Below are 13,974 nucleotides of genomic sequence, written 5' to 3'. Positions count from 1 at the left end.
ATGGTTAAGCCCCCTGCTAACAGAAAGGTCCAAGGTTGGAATCCACCCGGTGGCTCCGCAGGAGAAAACACTTGGCCATATGCTCCCATAAAGATTTCAGCCTTGGAAACCCAGTGGGGCAGTTCTATTCTGTTCTATAGGGTCACTATGGGTCAGAATCGACTCGACAGCAAGCGACAACAACAATTGGCAATTATAGACAATGTCATGGAGAAATTAATAAACTTTTTCTAAAAAAGTATTTTATTTATTTTTTTATACTTATTATGCCATGAATGCACAGGGAATAGTTTCCAGCAGCTCAGACTCCTTTCCCTTGATTCTCACAAAATGTGCTTCTGTAGGTGGAGCAGGCTGGCACTTCAATTGAACCCATCTGCCTTTCTCTTTGGTTTCCTTCTTTAACTGATTTTTTTTCTTCATGTGTTCCAGGAAGCTATCTTGGCTCTTAAGAGTACTTAATATGCTCAGTAAAAAAGCAAACCAAACCAAAAAAAAAAAAAAAACATTGCCATCGAGTCAATTCTGACTCACAGTGACCCTATAGGACAGAGGAGAACTGCCCCTTAGGGCTTCCAAGGAGTGGCTGGTGGATTCAAAACGCTGACCTTTTGGTTAGCAGCCAGGCTCTTAACCACTGCACCACTAGGCTCCACCTAACATGCTCAGTACCTACATTAATTCTCTTGGCAAGAATCTTGCCCTTCACTTGTTTATTTACAACAATGCCAACAGCATGCTGGATAACATTGTAGACTCTTCCAGTTTTGCCATAGTAACATTTGTGGGGCATTCCTTTTTGAACAGTGCCCATTCTCTTGATGTCTACAATATCACCTTTCATGCATGTGGCCAAACGAACAGCTCCATGTTTCTAAAAGGCATAGAGAACATTGAACAGTTGCCTCTCCTCTTTCCTTTTGTGTCCATTGTTTTTGGCACATCAGTACAAGATGGTGGTTGTGGCTGAAAGGACTCACTGCTTTTTTCATGGAACACCAGTTTTACATGAAAGAATGACTGACAGATCAGTACGGTTGTTCAAACTTGGGTATTTTAGAGACGCTTTCTCAAAAATGAATGAAATAAGCCTGTTAAACCAAAAACCAAACCCAGTGCCGTCGAGTCGATTCCGACTCATAGCGACCCTATAGGACAGAGTAGAACTGCCCCATAGAACCTGGCGGATTCGAACTGTCGACCCTTTAGTTAGCACCCATAGCAGTTAACCACTACACCACCAGGGTTCCTGTTACTTATAAGAAAATGGACAGCATTGGTTGCTAATGATGAAATTCAAGCTTTTAAGCAAACATTCGAATTTTGGAAGATTTGTATTTGCCTCTGAGCTGTCCAGCTAGCTTATCAATACTTACACACATCAGTGATGATACTGGTGACGATATAACAAACGTGGCTCTGATACTGTTAATGAACTGTGTGGATGTTAGAAAGACCTACGTAACTCAGTGAACCAATATTCTTCAAATGACCAATGCATGAGGTTATAAAATCATGCATAGGTAAAAGATTAATTCATAGTGGAAGATAAACCAAAGGATCTTAAATGTAATAAAAAAAAAAATTAAATGTAATAGAGTAGGAAAAACCATTGATATGGTTTCAGATTCCACGATGTAACTAACCTTTAAGAAGCTACTGCTAGTCAAGTTTTCGTGAACTATCAAAGGATATCCACAATGATCTGAAAAAGCTATTAAAATACTCCTTCCTTTCCATCTACATATCTGTGTGAGGCTTTGTTGTCTTCATGTGCTTCAACCAAAAAGGCGTATTGCTATGGATGGAATGCAGAAGCACAGTTAAGAATCTCGTTGTCTTGTGTGAAGCAAGACATCAAATACATTTCCAAAAATATGAAACAATGACAGCCTTCTCACCAAATTTTTTTATATAATTAATTTTGATAAGAAGGATGCGATTTAGTTAAAATGTAATGAGTTTAGTATTGTTACTTTAAATGAATCAATAAATAAAATTTGAAAGTATTTTAATTTCCATGTTGAATACTATAAATACCAGTAGATATAACTTACATAACAAAAGCTCTTTGGGATCCTCACAATTTTTTTTAAGAGTATAAAGGTCTCCTGAGAGCAAATGTTTGAGAACCTCTGCTGCACATATTGTGCCAAACTTGATCGTTATTACACGTCACTTAATACTACTCTAGGAGTCTCTGGGTGGTGCAAATGGTTAATGGTTGGCAGTTCAAAACCACACGGGGGGCCTCAGAAAAAAGGTCTGGTGATTTGCTTCTGAAAGGTCACAGCTTTGAGAACCCTATGAAGCGGTTCTACTCTGCACACTTAGGGCTGCCATGAGCTGGAATCAACTCGAAGACAAACAACAACAAATACAACTCTACCTCACTCTTTTAACTACTGGATGATTTTCGTAATTTATTTAACCACGCCTCTATTGATGAATTGGTTATAATTTTTCGTTATTATTTATAATGAACGTCTTTTGTACTTGTGTTTTATGCATTTCGGTACGTGTTTCTGTAGGACAAATTCCTAAAAGTGGAACAGATGAACCAAAGACTATGAACACTTAAAAACTTAATGGATACTTCCAAATTACCTTCTAAAAAAGAATGTTCCATTTTAAACTTCTGTCAAAAATGGACGAGAGTGCCTGTTTTCAACAGAAGTTTACAATGGGCAAGAGTGCCCAGTTTTCTGTCTTTTTAAATTAAGTATTGTATCTTTATTCTTTCCTCTCCTTTTTGACAATTTTGCCACAAAAAGGATTAGGATGGATAATGTTTCAGTCGTCTCGTGCTGCTATAACAGAAACACCACACATGAATGGCTTTAAGAAAGAGAAGAAATTTATTTTCTCACAGTCGAGTAGGTTGCAAGTCCAAATTCAGGGCGTCAGCTCCAGGGGAAGGCTTCTCTGTTGGCTCTGAAGGGAGGTCCTTGTCATCAGCCTTGGTCTAGAAGCTTCTCTTTGCAGGAACCCAGGTCCAAAGGATGCACTCTGCTCCAGGTGCTGCCTTCTTGGTGGTATGATGTCCCCCCTCTCTGCTCACATCCCTTTCCTTTTTATCTCTTAAGAGATAAAAGGTGGTGCAGGCCACATCCCAGGGAAACTCCCTTTACATTGGATCAAGAATGTGACCTGGGTAAGGGTGTTACAATCCCACCCTAATTCTCTTTAACATAAAATTACAATCACAAAATGGAGGACAACCACACGATACTGGGAATCATGTTGACACATATTTGGGGGCGGCAGGATACGATTCAACTCATGATGGATAGGCTTAGAATAAAAGTCAGAAACAAAGAGAAATTACCAAAAGTCAGTTAAGGGGTGGGCCTGTGGGGAAGTGTTATTCTAGAAACCTAGACAAAAATGGAAGATACCTCACAATCATTGCTATGTTTAAGCCCATCATTGCAGCCAGTGTGTTAATCCATCTCATGGAGGGTCTTCCACTTTTTTGCTGATCCTCTATGTTACCAAGCATGATGTTCTTTTCCAGACTGGTCCCTCCCGGTAACATGTCCAAAGTATGTGAGATGAAGTTTCGCCATCCTTGCTTCCAAGGAACATCCCTGCTGTACTTTTTCCAAGATGGAATTGCTTGTTTTTCTGGTAGCCCATGGTATATTCAATATTCTTTGCCAACACCAGAACTTAAAGGTATGAATTCTCCTTTGGTCTTCCTTATTCAATGTCCAGTTTTCTCATGCATATGAGGCCGTTGAAAATACTATGGCTTGGGTCAGGCGCACCCTAGTCCTTAAAGTGACATCTTTGCTTTTCAACACTTTAAAGAGGTTTTTGGCAGCAAATATGCCCAATGCAATAAGTTATTTGGTTTCTTGACTTCTGCTTCCATGGGTGTTGACTGTGGACCCGAGTAAAATGAAATCCTTGACAACTTTAATATTTTCTTCGTTTATCATGATGTTTCTTATTGGTTCAGTTATGAGGCTATCTGTTTTCTTTGCATTGAGGTGTAGTATATACTGAAGGCTGTGGTCTTAGATCTTCATAAGTAAGTGCTTCAAGCCTTCTTGGCATTCAGCAAGCAAGGTTGTATCATCTGCACAACACAGGTTGTTAATGAGTCTTCCTCCAATCCTGATGCCATGTTCTTCTTCATATACTCCAGCTTCTCAGATTATTTGCTCAGCATACAAACGGAACAAGGATGGTGAAAAGATGCAACTCTGATGCACACCTTCCCTGATTTTAAACCATGTAGTATCCCCTTGTTCTGTTTATGAAACTAGCTCCTAATTGCTGGACTTTAGGGTTGTTTACCATCTTGCTATCATAATCAGTGCCCTATTATCACACGAATTTTTGCAGAAGAGACTTTGCTGTAACAAAAGGTAGGGTGAGATAACAATATTACACAGGGCAGTGATTGCTCTGCAGGGAGGCAAAGCCTGGGTGAGATCTCAGCTATCTGGGGTCCTTCTAATCCTTAGCTTTGCAGGTCTGAAACTGCTCAGGCCTAAGTCACTGATGGGCAGCTACAGTCAGTAATTCATTGATATTAAATAGAGGGGATTCTTTATATTTACTGAATACACTGCCTTCCCAGAAGACATCCTTCAGTCCGAGGAAATGTATAATCCTGACAGATACTTTATCCAGATTTGGTCCCTATACCAAGTATGCCTCTCCTTTTACTGGAAAACTTGTGTCCATTGGGTTTACCTTTTTCTGTACAGTATCATCCATCTGGGCTGTCCTCTCATAGATGCTTTAGAAATTAACCCCTCCTCTTAACTTTGCTCTTTCTTCGGGCAGAGTACAATATGCTTGGGGAGATTTCACCTTGCTTGATGATGGTCATATTTCAGTATAGTTTCAAGTCTTCCCCAAACTCGTCAATCATACAACCTTATAATCTTTAATGTTGTGGTTTTATAATATGTCTACAACTTATTTCCTACTCCTCTCTTCAAGATATTGTTGTTGTTAGGTGCTGTCAAGTCGATTTCAACTCATAGCAACCCTATATGACAGAGTAAAACTGTCTCATAGAGTTTTCTAGACTATACAGTCAGAATGCTCCTTAGAAGCAAGGATGGTGAGACTTTGTCTCACATATTTTGGACATGTTATGGGAGGGACCAGTCCCTGGAGAAGGACATCAAGCTTGGTAAAGTAGAAGGTCAGTGAAAAAGAGGGAGACCCTCAACAAGATAGAGTGACATAGTGGCTGCAGCAATGGGCTCAAACATAGCAATGATTATGAGGATGACACAGGGCCAGGCAGTGTTTCGTTCTGTTGTATTTAAGGTTCTTGTCTTGTTATATAGTGCTGCTGTAACAGAAATACCACAAATGGGTGGCTTTAACAAACAGAAATTTATTCTCTCACAGTTTAGGAGGCTGGAAGTTTGAATTCAGGGTGTCAGTTGCAAGAGAAGTCTTTCTCTGTCTGTCAGTTCTGGAGGGAAGGTCCTTGTCATCAGTTGTCCCCTGGTCTAGAAGCTTCTCAGCTTAGGGACCTCAGGTCCAAAGGATGAGCTCTGCTCCCTGCGGTTCTTTCTTGGTGGTATGAGGTTCCAATCTCTCTGCTTACTTCTCTCTCCTTTTATCACTTGTAAGATAAAAGGTGATGCAGACCACACCCCAGGGAAACTTCTTTTACATTGGATCAGGGCTGTGACCTGAGTAAGTGTGTTGCATCCAACCCTAATCCTCTTTAACATAATCTTGCCTCATTAACCACAGACAGAGATTAGGATTTACAACGCATAGGAAAATTACTTCAGATCACAAAATGAAGGACAACCACATAATACTGGGAATCATGGCCTAGCCAAATTGGACACATATTTTAGAGGTACACAATTCAATCCGTAACAGTCACTATGAGTTGGAATCAACTCAACGGCACCGAACAACAGCACCAACAATCTATACGGGAGCAGATTGCCAGGTCTTTCTCCTAGGGAGCTGCTGGGTGGGTTCAAACAGCTAACCTTTCAGTTAACAGCTGAGTACTTAACTGTTGGGCCACCAGGACTCCCTCTTCAAGATATGGAGCATAATTCCCCTCCCTTTTAATGTGAGCTGGACCTTGTGACTTGCTTCTAATGGATAGCATACGGCAGAAGTGGATGGTGTGTCACTCCTGAGACTAGGTCATAAAAGGCATTATGGCTTCCTCTCTGCTTTGCTCTCTTGGATTACTTGCTCTGGGGGAAGCCAACTGCCTTGCTCTGCAGACACTCAGGCAGCCCTGTGGAGAGGTCCACGTGGTGAAGAACTGTGGCTTCCTGCCAACGACTGGCACTAACTTGCAAGGTAGGTAAGTGAGCCACCTAGGAAGTGGATCCTTCGGTCCCAGTCAAACCTTTAGATGATTACAGCCCTGGCCAGCTTCTTGACAACCTCGTTAGAGACCCTGAGCTAGAACCACTCCGAGAAGCCACTCCCAGATTCCTAACCCACAGAGACTGTGTGAGATAATAAATGTCTATTTATGCTGCTAAGTTTTGAAGTAATTTGTTAGCAAGAATAGGTAACTAATTTACCACAGATGGCTGAGTTCATCCTTTTTTTTTTTTCTTTTAATTCTTACTGGTTTCCCTCTCAGAGGCTAATTTTGACTTCTATTCTGCAGGGACACTGAGTGCTTATTAATAATGGAAGTGCTGGACATCTGGACATCTTGCATTTGCCTTTCCAGCTCCCCCCCGCATCTGTTCCCACCCTATTCTGTACCCCAGGAGGCTGACCTCCGGGAACTGAATCAATAGCATCTCTTGCTCTCAGGCTTCCCATAGGGTTTGGCAAATGGGAAATACTGGTTGAAGAAAGGAAGGGCAGAGGGAAGTGAGGGAGTGATACATGTCTTTGGTTTCCTCCCTGCTAGGTCACTATGGTTTGACTTTGTCCCTCTACCTAAGGCCACAGCTCCTGTCAGGGATCCTCTCCATACAGCCACCCTGTATTGGTACTGTTGACTACTTTCTTCTTTTACCCCTTCAGGCTGGTAATTGCTCCCACTGTTGTTAGCCCCAGGGTGCCGCACTATCCCTTAGTGGTTTCCCTAAACTGTTCCCACACCTCTTTATAAATAGTCCCTTTATTAAAGTCTCCTCAGATTACATAGATCCCCTGCAGGGATCCTGACACACATAGCTTAGAAGTGATGTAGAACTTTTTGTTATGGCTGTTTTTAATAATGGTCCTGGATAAAAACATGGTACAATCTGAAATTCTTGCTGTGTGAAGGCGTTTCTATGGATTGCTATGAATCTAAATAGCTGCAAGTTTAAGCTTAGAAAAACCTAAAGAAATAGTTATTTAGAATATCCAGTGTTGAGTTCTTTGGCTACACGCATGTGATATGTACAGAAACAACTTTACTCCTCCTTAAAAACAAAACCCAGGACCTCTACCATCAGCTCTGGAAGGAGCATTCCCGGGTGAAGGAGTGGGAGAAGGCAGCTGGCCCAGACGACCTTGACTTTGTTTCTGGAGAAGTTTCTGACTCTGAGCCTTACCCTTTTCATCTCACACACTCCTGCCTACAGGGTGTTGCTGCTTTCCTTTAATGGTCTCACTGCAACTTCAACAACAACAACAAAAACAACTTTATAAATATGTAAGGAGAACAAAAAGGAGTGAAACTTGAGTCAGGACCACCCAGTTAAACTGAGCTTTCATGACGCAGTAGCTCTGCGCTCAGCTGCTAACCAAAAGTCAGAGGTTCAAACCCACCAACTACTCCTTGGGAGAAAAATGTGGCAGTCTGCTTCCACAAAGATTACGGCCTTGGAAGCACTATGCAGGCAGTTCTACTCTGGCCTATAGGGTCGTCATGATTTGGAATTGGCTCAACAGCAATGGGTTTAAACCAGCCTAGATTAGGAAGTATGGTTTAATCCCTAACCTGGCTAGCTCTTCATCAAGACTTTCATGTCCGGCCCACTCCATACTCCCACTCAGAAATGGATTATCCAATAAACAAGGTAAGCACATGCTTAGGGCATCAACAAAAGAGGGGCACCAGTTGTCCAAAGCAAAGACCCATAGATGCCAAGCAGAGAGAACACAAAGAAAAGCGAGTGCCTCAGTGGAAAGAAACTAGCAGGGCACTAAATGAAATTGATACCAGCTCCAGTGCGTGAGAATGCGTGGCCAGAAATAAAGTTCATGCAGGGTCACAAGGGCACCCATGCAAAAGGTTTTTTAAGCTATGAGGCCCCTACCACTTCAGTACCTTCACTGACATCTGTCTCCTACAGTCCCCTCCCATGTAATTGAAACTCCTTATCTTGCCAAGTCTCTTGGGAGTGCACTATTTCGGTCTAACAAGAACAATGGGTAGGAATGAGCTCTTGAGTCTAACTCTTGTTATATTCACCTAATGTGCACTTGATCCAACACAAACAGCTACTGGGCAAGGACAGATTATATTAGTAGAAAACAGGTCTTTGATCCATTTTGAAAGAACTGTTTTGTACATCTACATATGCTGAGCCACCAACTCCAGCCAGGTGGGCCAGCAATGCTCTTTGCCATGATATAAACACAAGGGTATGCTCTTGCACATATCCTGGTAAACGACCAATGGGAGCTCTAGTCCCAGATGATGTGCAAAAGGGAGGAAACTGGAATAAGTCCAGTATTGCAATGAATTTGATCAAGTTACTTTTTAACAGTATAGCATTGACACACAAAGTTACATCCTAAATTTTGTAAACAATAATATTTATAACTTGAGCTTTAAAATATATTTAGCATATACCGAGGTGCAATCTAGCATACATCTAATATAATTCTAACATGGATAATAATTGCATATAATATTAACATAGCAAACTTCTAAAAAAATTGGAAATATTAATATTTATCTAACATGAAAAGTTTTAATTTATGTATCAAGTGAGTTTTGTTTTTTATTATCTGTTGTTTAATCTTAATGTATATATGCTAATAAACGAAGTATTACGTACTTTAACTGAGGACACAAAATTCAATATTTATTTATTGTGCAAAATATGTTTCTGTTTTGCAACAATTAGTGTATTCTAAATTCATCTTCCAAGAAAGCAACAAAGGGCGTGGATATTCCTGATGAAGAATTTATGAAGGCATCAAAGAAATTAGTGCAGGCTTATTCCAAAGTCTTAAGTACAGACCTTTACAGAGAAGTGTAACAATTTCATTCTTACATGAGAACTAAGTTTACAGATTCAGGAAAGACAAATTTTACTCACGTAGGAATGTATGATTCCATAATAGAAGATAAAGTACAATGCATATGTCCCAATGTTGAAATTGCTTTATGTGTATTCCTAATTTTAATGATCACAAACTGCACAACAGAATGCTCATTTTCATCCCTAAAGAGACTGAAAAACCCTCAGCATATAACAATGATTCAAGAAAGACTCGATTCATTATCCTTATTAATGTATGGAAGCAGATATCATTCAGCCACTTAATTGTGACAAAATCATCAAAGAATTTGTAAGAGCAAAGAATAGAAAGAAATGCTTTCAGTTATAACATGTTAGAGATGAAAGATCTGTCTAAAAATAAATATAGTAATGTGTTGTAATATTTGTTTTCTGATCATTAAATTCTCTTTTAACATCTTTTCATTTTTTATTTATAATTATAGCATTTATTATGAAACAAGCATCAAAATTGAAGTTTGAGCTGTTTAAAGAAAATTGATGAAAGTCAATTCTTCTTTGTGGGAGATCAACAGAATTTTACATTGATTACCGAAACAACCAAGTTCACTGACTCATTTTCTTTGTTGTGGAATATCCCTTTTGTAGAAAATGTGGTATCTAGTAAAAATCTTGGAATCCTGCCACCACTCAAAATTTTACAAACCAGTTCATCTCATTCTGCTAAAATGGCACAAGCTACTTTTGTGTTCAGTTGCTAATATTAAAGTCACATTAAAAGAAAAGTTATATCATGGATAGCTAAGACAGACAAACACATACACACACACACATACATGTGTATATGTATTCCATTCAAATGCGTGTGTAAGCAGAGGAGGGGGCACCATAGATTATTAATGCTTAGGGCCCTCATATGCCTTAATCTGGCTCTGATCCCACCCCATGGGGCCAGCACAGATTTACGAGCACCTTGCTTGACTTTCTCATCTACAAGGGGGGCATTATACTGCCCCCTTATAGGTGTAAGGTTCTCGAAAGGATTTATGTATGTAAAGTGCCTGGGGAAGTGCTTGAAACCCAGTAGGAGCTATTTGAAATAGGAGCGGCAGCGGTAGTTGTTAGTGAAGAGGGCAGTTGTGGAATATAGACAAGTATTTTGACATTTAGGGTTGAAATTCATGCCAAGAGCCCATAACTCAGTCTCAAGAGTATCTGGAATAGACGGAAAAGGCATGAAAGTCGGATGTCTCCACAGAGATGATACAAGTTGGCCTGCAGATAATTTTTGTCAATGGAAAGAAGACATGACGACACATCAATAAAGTATTTTAAGTTGTTTTCAACCGATGAGCATGGGACAAAGATGTGGCAGTCTACTCCTGTAAAGATTTACAGCCTTGGAAACCCTACAGGGCAGTTCTACTGTGTCCTATAGAGTCTCTATGAGTTGGAATCAACTCCATGGCAATGGGTTTGGTTTTTGTCTGGTTAACCACTGACTAGAGCCTTCAGAATCCAGCTTAACATTTCCATGTCTCAGGGCTATTCTGAATCTCAAGTATAATTCAGTGCTGTAATATGGAGTGGACTGGGGTTACTGAGAGCCCTGGTGGCACAGTGGTTAAGCGCTCGGTGCTTTGAACCCATCAGCCGCTACACAGGAGAAAGATATGGCAGTCTGCTTCTGTAAAGATTTACAACCTCAGAAACCCTATGGTGCAGTTCTACTCTGTCCTCTAGGGTCACTATGAGTTGAAATGAACTTGTAGGCAATGGGTTTGGTTTTGATTTACGGGGTTACCGAAGGGTCTAGGGCTTGCACTGACACTAAATGGTCCCAATTGGTAGCTTCTTGAGTTCTTATATCTCAATTATAATTTTTTATGTCATAATTTTTGTCCTATTTCCTCACTGTAGGCTTTTAGCAGCCCCATCTTATTGCTTAGACAGGGATTAATAAATGTTGGTTGATTAATAAAGGTTTAGCTAATGATTGTAAATGCTTTCTCATCTTCCATTTCCTCTCATTACCATTAACTGCTTCTAATCTGCTATAAACTGGGAAGCCAGATGTCAAAGCTGGTAGTTGTGTCTGCTGCTGGAAGGAGTAAACATTGGACAGAAGCTTATTTCACTCTTTGAGCCTTAACGCCCACCTGGAGCTCCTTTTGAGGATAGCTGACCACTCCACCCTGCCACCGTGGAGCAGGGGTGGGCAATGAACCCAAGAACGGTTGGCTATGGATTGGCCAGCAGCCAATGAGACAGCTCCAAAAGGACATGGTAACTAACTGAGCCAATCAGATCCTCTTTTTTAGAAAGCGTGAGTGTGAGTACCAAGAGGGTGACCCACACTGAGGAGCTGGAGAGAGGGTAGAAGCCTAAAGATATGCAGAGCAAAGGCCCTAAGCCGAATCCCTGAAACAGAGGGAAGAAGAGTGAGAGTTGGTGGGAACGGTAAGAGTAGTAGGGGAGAGGTGGAGTAACTTCTTTGCCTGGCGGTGGAGGCCCAGAGTCAGGGGCAACAGATGCTGCAGTTGGGGTCATTGAACAATACTCGAGTTTTAAAATAAAAATCATACTAAGCCAGAATAGATATTGACTGAAGTTTATTGAATATACACAATTTGCAAATCAAGGTAACATTTTGACTATAAATCTATTGCCACAGAATTGATTCCAACTCATAGTGAACCTATAGGACAGAGTAGAACTGCCCCCATAGAGTTCCCGAGGCTGTAAATCTTTATGGAAGCACACTGCTACATCTTTGTCTCCAAAGGGTAGTGGGTGGATTTGAACCACCAACTTTTCCGTTAGCAGCTAAGTGCTTTAACCACCATGCCACCAGGGCTCCTAACGTTTCGAACAGGGAGTCAGAAATGTTCCAGAGATAAGTGATCCTCTAAAGACGCTTATATCCCATCTTACTGTCATTGCCCTGGAAAAAGGCCCTGGAACAATGTTTACATAATAACAATTTACCCTAAAACACAGCTGCCAGTCTGACCCCAGAGTTCCTGTTTCTCAAAACCGACTGCACACGGACAATTCTTCAAAAGAGCCCGAAGCCTGAGGCAAAACAGTCTCCACTGAGTTGGTTACTAGGCTATTATTTGATGTAAAGGTGACTTTATGAAACCAGGTTCTTCAAGGCTCAAGGTTCAAAAGGACACCAAAGGGCAAATTGCCTGGGTGGGTCACGCCAACTCCACTGACCCCAGAAACTGGATTCCAGGAGAATTAAAGTGGTTTCTCACCAGGCATCAGAGCTGCAGTGATCCCAAACAATCCAAGTCACGTCCTATTCACCTCCAGGGCTGCTCGTTTTAAGGAACGAGAGCTGGTGCAGGGTAGATGTTCTGTATTTGTGGCTGCGTGGGTTGTTGTCGTTTGTTTGATGAACTGCAGAAAAACAAAAAACCCGCTGCCATCAAGTCAATTTCGACTCACAGTGACCCTATGGGACAAAGAAGAACTGCTCCATAGGGTTTCCAAGGCTGTAAATCTTTCCAGAAGCAGACTGCCACAGCTTTCTCCTGTGGAGCAGCTGGTGGGTTTGGTTATCAGGGGAGCACTTTAACCACTGCACAACCAAGGCTCCTTATGAACTGTGGAGAGGTAAGGAACTCAGACTCTTATTATAACCCATGGCTGTGGAGTCGATTCTGTCTCATAGCGGCCCTATAGGACAGAGTAGAACTGCCTCGTACGGTTTTCAAGGAGTCCCTGGTGGATTCAAACTACCGACCTTTTGGTTAGCAGCCCTAGCTCTTAATCACTATGGCACCAGGGTTTCCACTCTTACTGTAGTATTCTTATTTTTCTAATTAAAAAAAAATTTTTTTTAAGCATTTGATCTATGGAGCTTGGAATATATATTAAAATTCACTCAAAAGGAGACATGCTTTTGAGCTGAGGTCCTATTTTCCAATTTCTTTTTCTCTCATTTTGGGTCTGGCAGGAGGTTTTTATATTGCCTCCCAGATGTGGGGACCAGCCACTGTGTAGCGCTTATAAAGAACAAATGGGTTTTGAAAAAAATTAAACAATTCTTTTCCAAGATGCTCCTGGCTTTAAAAACACAGTCAGCTAGCTCAAATTTTAGATACTCAGTTCAAGGTCATGAAATGCCTCTCACCTCTCATCTCTGCTTTCTCAACCCTTGTGCTCCACCGAGTCCCAACCCACTTCTTTCACTGCCTTCTCAGACTATCTTGCTTCCTCCACTCTTTCCTTGCTCTGTGTTCTCCTGACACAGTGTAACACTTCCAATCAGCAGACATTATTACATGGTGTTGACAGATAAGGAACCCAAGATGCTGGTGTGAGGGCCAGAGCAGGGCTCAATGAGGACATTCATTGCCAGCTGTCTCTGGGGAGTGAATGAAGAATGTAGAAAGGGGCCAGGAAAGCAGAGAAGAAAGGCTTTCTAAACAAGCCAAGAAGCACAGAAGTCATAAAGGAAAAATGAGCACATTTGACAATATGAAATATTTAAAACTTCTGAATGGCAAATGATATCACAAAGTCAGAAGACAAATGACAGAGTGGAGAAAAATATTTACAACACATGCAGGAGATAAAGGGTAAATGTCCTTATTATACAGAAAGCACTCTACAAATTAACAAGAAAAAAATGAGAAGTCCAATATAAAAAATGGGTTAAGGTTTGAAAAGGCAATTTACAGGCAGAAAGTGCAAACCTCCAAAAAAAAAAAAAACATAAAGTGATGGTTGGCCTTATGGAAATGCAACTTAAAACAGTGAGGCACTATTTTTTGCCTATCAGTTTGGAAAAAATTAAAAGACGACA

The 13,974-nt window shown here is 40.9% G+C and overlaps 1 pseudogene; it reads right to left on the bottom strand.

Moving 5' to 3' along the window:
• Nucleotides 1-264: 264 nt before the first annotated feature.
• LOC100669601 (large ribosomal subunit protein eL21-like) lies at nucleotides 265-930 on the bottom strand (annotated as a pseudogene).
• Between the last annotated feature and the right edge of the window lie 13,044 nt (nucleotides 931-13,974).

Source organism: Loxodonta africana, chromosome 13 (assembly GCF_030014295.1).
Source record: "Loxodonta africana isolate mLoxAfr1 chromosome 13, mLoxAfr1.hap2, whole genome shotgun sequence".
In the NCBI taxonomy this organism is placed as follows: domain Eukaryota; kingdom Metazoa; phylum Chordata; class Mammalia; order Proboscidea; family Elephantidae; genus Loxodonta; species Loxodonta africana.
The sequence above is the reverse complement of the archived record's forward strand: the minus strand, read 5'-3'. Positions and strand labels throughout refer to the sequence as shown.